Genomic DNA, 7,849 nt, shown 5'->3' on the forward strand with positions numbered 1-7,849 from the left:
GATCGCTTCTGACTCCAGTGTCCACATCATTAATGAAGATGTTGAACAGTATGGGTCCAAGGACAGAGCCTTGGGGGACCCCACTGGTCACAGGACACCACGATGAGTGACTTCCATCGATTACTACCCTCTGGGTCCGACCCCGGAGCCAATTTTCCAGCCAGTGGATCGTGGAGGACCCAAGGCGACAATTGGCCAGTTTCTCCAAGAGGCGATCATGGGACACCAGATCGAAGGCTTTTTTGAAGTCAAGATATATGACATCAATCTCTTCTCCCTTGTCCAGGTGATAGGTCACCTGGTCGTAGAAGGAAATGAGATTGGTCAAGCAAGACCTACCCGCAACAAACCCGTGCTGGCTATCCCTTAAGATGTTGGCGTTGGCCAGTCCATTAAGGATGGCCTCTTTAATAAACTTTTCTAAGATCTTCCCCGGGATAGAAGTCAGGCTGATGGGCCTATAGTTAGCCGGATCCACTTTCCTCCCTTTCTTGAAGATAGGCACCACATTGGCCTTCTTCCAGTCTTCGGGCACTACACCAGAGTGCCAAGAGTTTTCAAAGATCCGTGCTAGAGGCTGGGCTATGATGCTCGCCAGCTCCTTGAGTACCCTGGGGTGAAGATTGTCAGGGCCGGCTGACTTGAAGGTATCCAGCTTCTCAAGATGTTCCTTCACAAAGTCAGCATTAATGGAGGGCAGGGGATCACCCTCACCCGGACTTCCCGGCCCTGTAGCGGGCATGGGCGTCCCATGGGACTGATGAAAGACCGATGCAAAGTACCTATTTAATAGGTTGGCTTTTTCCTGGGCGTCAGTTGTCAGTTGCCCCATCTGTTCATTCTTTTCATCTAATGTAGCTTTTCTTGAAATGTTGAAATCACAAGGTGGAAGCTGAATTGCAAGGTACAAAATCCTAAGATTTTCTTGATGGGTTGGAAAGGAAGAATGTGTTGGAAGCATTCAATAAGGTGCAAGTCCATCACACAGGATAAGCTTTGTATGGCTAAAAAACTGGGTAAGTGCTCATGTAGATAACCCATGCTGAGCTCTGTGCTGCCATGGCTCCACACTGCTTTGAGCTAAAGAGAGCTCAGGCATCTTTGCATCACCTTACCTGCAAAGCATGGGATGTGCCCAGTCTCTCAAATGCAACAAAAACAGTGCTGGCAGAGCAGATTGAGAGGTCATGGAGATGTGAATCATAATACCTAATAAAAATGTATACCAGCACTCTGGTTATGTTTTCCATTTTCTAGACCAGCTTTTCTACAAGGGTGGTCCCCAGATCACTGTTTGGTAATGGGCAGAATGAAAGCATTTAGAGATAAATAAGGAGTGAGGAAGGTGATGAAAGCAGTGGGAGACAGGCTTCTCACAACAGCCCACAGATGAGGAGGAGGAGCGAGCACAGTCTTTCGCAGTTCCGCAGGTAATTACATGATTGCCGCACTCCACAAAACAAACCTGGTCCCTCTCTGAAGATGATTTTTGTGATTCTGACTGAGAGCCAACCACGTGGCTTGGTGCAGGACAAATTTATTCTGATCATTAACTTGACTTCTGGGCTCAGCTAAAATATCTTATTTAAATACAAGTACTTTGAAGTGGCAGGGGGGGAAAATACATTCTTAAATTCAGAATGATCAACCCATTTTGATCTCAGCATGGTCCCAGCAGATCGAAATTGCAAAAACATCAACTTTTATGGTTTGGTGGGAGGCCCTGCAGATTAAAATTGGATTTACAAAATAAGCTAAATATACAGTGTGTGCTCCCTAAGGAAACCAAACTCCACATCTTTGGGCAGGTTTGTATTTTTCCCTAACCATGGGCTCAGCTGAATGTGAAGCAGCAGCCTTAATACATTTGTAAGAGTTTTATGAACACACACAGGCATCTTGAAGTTCTGAGACAGAGCTTGTAGAGCAGAACAGTATATTTTACTTCTCCACTCAAGTTATTTCCCCTCCTTTTGCCACCCCTAAGAAGGATGCAGGAGGTTAGAACAACAAAGCTACATCAAACATTAGAGATGAAAAGGCTTCCCCCTTCTCCCTCCCCCTTTGGCCAACATGAGGTACAGCACGCTAGAAAAATAAAAGAATAACCAAACTGTCAGGCAAGCAACCTCAGCCTTCAGGACTGCTGTGGGCTAGAAAAATAGCATTGCACTGACTATGCAAACTTGTCCTCCTGAGGGGGCATCCTGAGGTAGAGAAAACTGCACCATTAACCACAAACTAACCTCTTAAGGACCTGCTAAAGCACTGCTGAAATGAAAGCTGTGTTTCAGCCACACACTCATCCTGGGAGGCACCTAGGGGAATGGGGAAGGGAAGTCAGAAAACCCTACTCCAAGGCTATTATTGACTTTTAAATAAGTATACTCGTCCTCTGAATTGGCCCTACCTTTTAGGCCCTGTCTAGGCTAGCACAGTTCAGAGTTTTAACACGATTTGGGGCACACAGTTATGTGCCATCTACACCAGCATGTTGTAATTGTACTGTTGCTGGCTAAGTGTCATTACAGTGTTATTGTCATTTACAACCCTTTACTTGACCCACAGGAGTGATCATCCTCCACCATAAGGGATCGCCGCTGCCAACAACTGGCTAACACTATTGCAGATGCAGTGCACAAGGGGCTAAATTGTGGACAAAATAGTGCATAATCACGAGAGGAACCCATTATAACAACAACATTTCCTTTTCTTTAAAAAAGCTGCCTGTATTTTTTATTTGTCATATACAGAGATGAGTCAGAGATTTACTGCTACCAATCAGAGAAGCCATTAGTATTTCTCATCATAGAACTTCAGGAGTGCCTAGGCCTTGTCTGTTCCTCTGCACAGAGATGAACGTTGCCCCAAATGGGTGTGATTAGAGATGGGCCCAGGCTGCCAAGTTTATATTTGACTTGAAACTCCCTGAAACTCACAGCAGTTCAGTCCCACAGCTAGCTGGCGGTGGTATGTCTACACTGTACTGCATCTTACCAGGAGAAACTTTTAGTGTATAGAGTCTCCCAAATGTGGTAACCTGGACAGAAATCCATCACAGAGAGAAATGAGGTGGAAACAAAATCCCAAAGCAGAGCTGAACTTACTTGAAGCTTGGAACTGGAAATGTGCTTCAGGCCAGCAAAAGAAAAATTGAGAGTCAGGTCAAACCTGTTTATAGTTCCAGATATTTTTTAATCCAAGGCATGAGGTCAGGTCTGCCTCTAATCAAAAGTAAGATATATTTGGGCTGTATCATCTAATGCAGCCCCACATATATTTTCTTGGTCCACCACACAAAACTATCACAGTCTGTCCTGGCACAGTGGCAGCCTCTGTTCAGAGAGATCCAAGCCTGGAAGCACAGAACTATTGTACATTGGTATGGAAATGCCCTAACAAAACTTTGCCTGGGAAACATACCCAACCCCTGCCTCTTTTGTGTCTTGTTTAAGTCAGTACTGTTAGTCTCTCAGGGTGCCTATACATGAGTGTGGAGGCCGCTCCAATGCACTAGAATTGCAGCCTGTCAGAGCAGACTGGATTAATCAAGTCTGCTGGAACATGGCAATTACTGTGCTTAACAGTCTCCTGCATCTCATGTATCAGCATCCCTGTGCTTCAAAATAGCGGCAGGGACCATGGGCAACTGGTGCCACCTTAGTTGGGGGGGCACATGCCCCCCCCCCCCAGTGACCAGTCAGTGACCGGGGGGGCATTCTCCCACAGCCAATCTCATTGATGGGGTAGGCAGGTCCCCCCATGGCTGATTGCGAGGCAGTCGATTGCTGCGGCTGTATCCGGAAGTGGCTGCAGCTGCTTCCAGGAGCACTGCTCCCCAGCTGGCACTCGCGGGGGGGGCCACCGGTGCTTCTGCCTGCACCCCCTGCCTGTCACCTAAGCAGCAAGTGTGGCCAGTCAGGGGGTGCACTGGCGCTCTCAGGGGGTGCACGTACACCCCCATGCACCTGCTACGCGTCGCCACTGGCAGGGACACTTGAACTAAAGCTCATCAAATGCTCATCAAGAGCTCCCGTTTTGAAGCGCAGGGATGCCAATACATGAGACGTGACAGGCTTTAAGTAGAGTGGCTCCCAGAGCCACTCTAATTAAATCGCCCCCCATTCCATCCATGGAGCACGTGTAAAAGTGCCCTCAGTTCTGCAAAGCATATCATCCACCCACAATGGAAAATGCTGTCCCTTGTTAAAATACATGAGAGGGTACATGAGCAAGCCTAGTAATAAACATTTCAGGAATAATGTAGAGGATTTAAATGGAAGCCAAGAATTTTATTCAACATAGTCTCAGTTAGGAGAGCGCAGCTGACAGTTAAGTAGGTTTGGGCCTAGTATTTTGGTATGAGACATTAACAACACATTCATAACAAATGAAAACATTAATACCCTTTCACTGGCTTGCTTCGGATTTAATCTTGTCTCGATATATTTTAAGCCATGCCAAGCCAATCTGGGATGTTAACAGTATGCAAATGTTCTTTCCATATGAGCCATCAGGGAAGGGTTTTTGAGCCGGAATAGTGCTAAGCTGATTACTTCTTTTAATTTCTTCTTAATAATACAGCATTTTTAATTGTTTGAATTGTCATGATTGATGTAGTGGGTAAGAGAACTGGAGAGAGGCAAATGAAGACTAATACACATCTTCTGATATAAAATCAGAACTCTCCTTCTGCCATGGCAACAGCAAATTTTCATTAAATCACAGATTCTGCAATGTTGCCCTCTTGATATTGACAAAATTAGTTCATGGGGAGGGGAGATGAGAGAGAGAGAGAGATCCCATATGCAAATAGATTTGTTATGACCAAAGATTAACAGCACATATCGAATCACAGTGTGAAGCTTCTCTTTTCATTTCATGGGATGCACTGCCTATAAAATGCTTCCCACCTCAGTGCCTCATCAGCTCCCTCATGCTGGGAAATACTGACATCAACAGGAAAACAGAGTGTGTTGGTTCTATCTTCAGCCTGAAAAACCCCCTACATACATACATCAGCCAGATCCAGGTTTGGACATTTGGGGTTTCAAATCATGCTCCTGCTAAGAAATATGCCATCACAGCAGTTTATATTTTGCCATTTCTCCCCAAAAGCTCCCATGCTGCTCTTTGATCTCACCTCCTCCCTTCAAAGTCCACCCAAACTCAGGTCAACAAAGAGGAAGCTCAGAACCCTGTAGCAACTCCATTCAAATTATTTCAGGGATAAGGTTCCTGAGGAGGAAAAAAAGGTGTAATGAAATATTTGCAGGGTTAAATTATTTGAATATGCAAAAGAGAGAGCTGTGTTTTCTCCAATCACAGCAAAGCTAAGCTATTAACAGGTCTGTGCCAAAATGTATTTCAAGGCATTTGGTACATACTTGATGAAAGTTTATTTGAAAGAGGGGGAAAAAACCCCAAAACCTTGCTTACTGTTTCTACTACTCCTAACCATCTGCAGCCCTCTCTCCTCACACTTAAAAAGCAGTTCAACAGAAAGCCCATGTCATTTCTGAAAGCCAGGCTATAAATGTTCAACAGAAAGCCCATGTCATTTCTGAAAGCCAGGCTATAAATGTATTCGCTGATTTTTCTCCTATCAAGACATCAGGGCCCTGGCTGTAAACAATTATCCCTTACCTTGATTCATTAGCAAGAGGGAATGGCACTCCATGTAGTTAAAAGAAAGCAAAAAGGATTAAATTACACTTTTTAACTGGCAGGCTCCGTACAGCAGAGGCAGCTTAATTTTAATATTTAAATACAGAGCCCTGCCTGTCCAGGGTGACTCAGGGTTCTGGATTTGAGGTGTCAAACTGAGGACCAGCTGTGACTTAGTTTAACTGAAGGGCAGTTTTCTAGTGCAGGCAATACTGTACTACCATATAAGCTTCTGTGTGCACTAAACCCCTCTGCTGAGAGCTGAACTCCATCAGGCTTCTTCCCAGTGATGAAATGGAAATAATTAATCCACATAGTTTCCCTTACCTCCAGCCTCCTGGTGTCTCTCCCATCTTTGAAATCATGGCTTCATCACAGCAGTTTGAACAGCTGCAGACAGTTTATACAAAAAACAAAGAACACCAAAAGCAATCTAATTCAGTACTTTTCTCATTGTGCTTTTTTAAATGTCCTTTTACAAGTTTAGAAACATTTAAACAGCACAGACCTCAAGGAGCTACATAAAACAATATGGAGTAGAGGGGAACTTGTATTTTTTTAAACAGGAAAATCAATACCATTTCCAACTTCAAAGCATTAAACATGTAAGACCCTGTATTTTACTGAAATTTGTTTCTGAACGCATTCACAGAACCAGACTATATTCCTGCTAGTGTTGAGAGCATAACATAAGGAAACTGCTTTCATGCCCTCAAGGGAAGATTATTTATACTTTCTGTAAAAGACATAAAGCAGCAAAGGGTTTTTAAGAGAGAAGAAACATAGGATGGAAAGTGTGATTGTTGATTTTCTGTCCATGGTTTTCTGATCTCAGTAATGGGCTGAGATAAACTCTCAGTGATAACATCATCATGTGGTTACTCTCAAAAGACTGTCACTGTACAGTTTTAACAAAACAAAAACTGAAAAGAAAACTAATTATTTTCCTTATCTGATCTCTCAGGGTATTATAGAATCACACTCAGGACCAAATTTTCAGTTAACGAGGTACCTAAGTTTTGCTAGAAACAAATGTATTCTCCAAACTCACATTTTCACATACGAAAAGGGCAACAGTGGGTCTGTCTACATGTGCAATTAGCATGTAGCAATAAACTCTGGCACAGTTCCTGCCAGAGTTTATTGCTCTCAGGCACAGCGTTTACACATGCACCCGGGACCACAGCATGTTGAGCTGGGATGGAGCAGCCCTAGCTGGCAGGGGGCCCGGGGGTGTCAGCCTGCCAGCCCAGGCCTGCTCTGCCCCAGCTCAATGTGCTGGGCAGGGGCTGGCTGGGGCACAAGGGTGCTCCAGTGTGGGACTAGCCAGCAGGCAGCCCTGCACTGTAGCACCCTTGTGCCCCAGCCAGCCCTGGTCACTGTCTATGCATGCATTCAGCACACCTAACTACTCTGCTGTAGGATAGTACTTGTCCTGGACAGTACTGTCCTACAGCAAAGTTAATTAATTTACTGCACCCTAATATAGGTGGATGTCTAGACCAGATGTGGGCAAAATACAGCCCATTGGCCAGATCCAGCCCACCAGGCTATTCTATCTGGTCCACGGGGCCCCTAAAAAAATTATAAAATCAATTATTACATGTCTGTAGCTGCCTAAGCTGATGAGGCGCCAGCAGCAGCAGGACCCAGGGGCAGCAGCAGCAAGGCCTAACCGGCTCCACCCTACCCTTAACCCTGCCCACCCCCAGCCCCAAACCGGAAGCCTCTGCCTAGCAGAGGCTTCTGGGCTGGTGACCCTGGGGCTGTTCCCCACCTCCCTCCACCCAAGAATGCAGTCAGAAAAGAACAGGGGGGAGGGGAGGACCATCAGGAGTCGCCCCAGTCCGCAGGGCTGGGCTGGTTCCTGCTGTGTTCTGCAGTCCCAGCCATGCAGCTGGGAACCGCATGCTGCTGAAGTGACCAGCGGGTGGCCAGGGGAAGGGGAGAAATGGTGAGAAGGTAGGGAAATGGCAGTGGCAGTGGCGGCAGGTGGGAGGGGAAGTAGCAGCGAGCAGGTGGACAGGAGTGGAACAACAGCTGGGCTGGAGTGCAGAGCCCATGCCAGGGAGGGCCCAGGGCAGGGCAGCAGGAGCACAGAGCCTGGGCTGCCAGGGGTTTTATGGAGCCAGGCCAGCTCTGCTCCTCTCCCTGCCAGTGCATCAGGAGCCGGCCCGGCTTC

The sequence above is a fragment of the Alligator sinensis genome, unplaced genomic scaffold (genome assembly GCF_000455745.1).
Source record: "Alligator sinensis unplaced genomic scaffold, ASM45574v1 scaffold1147_1, whole genome shotgun sequence".
Taxonomy (NCBI): domain Eukaryota; kingdom Metazoa; phylum Chordata; order Crocodylia; family Alligatoridae; genus Alligator; species Alligator sinensis.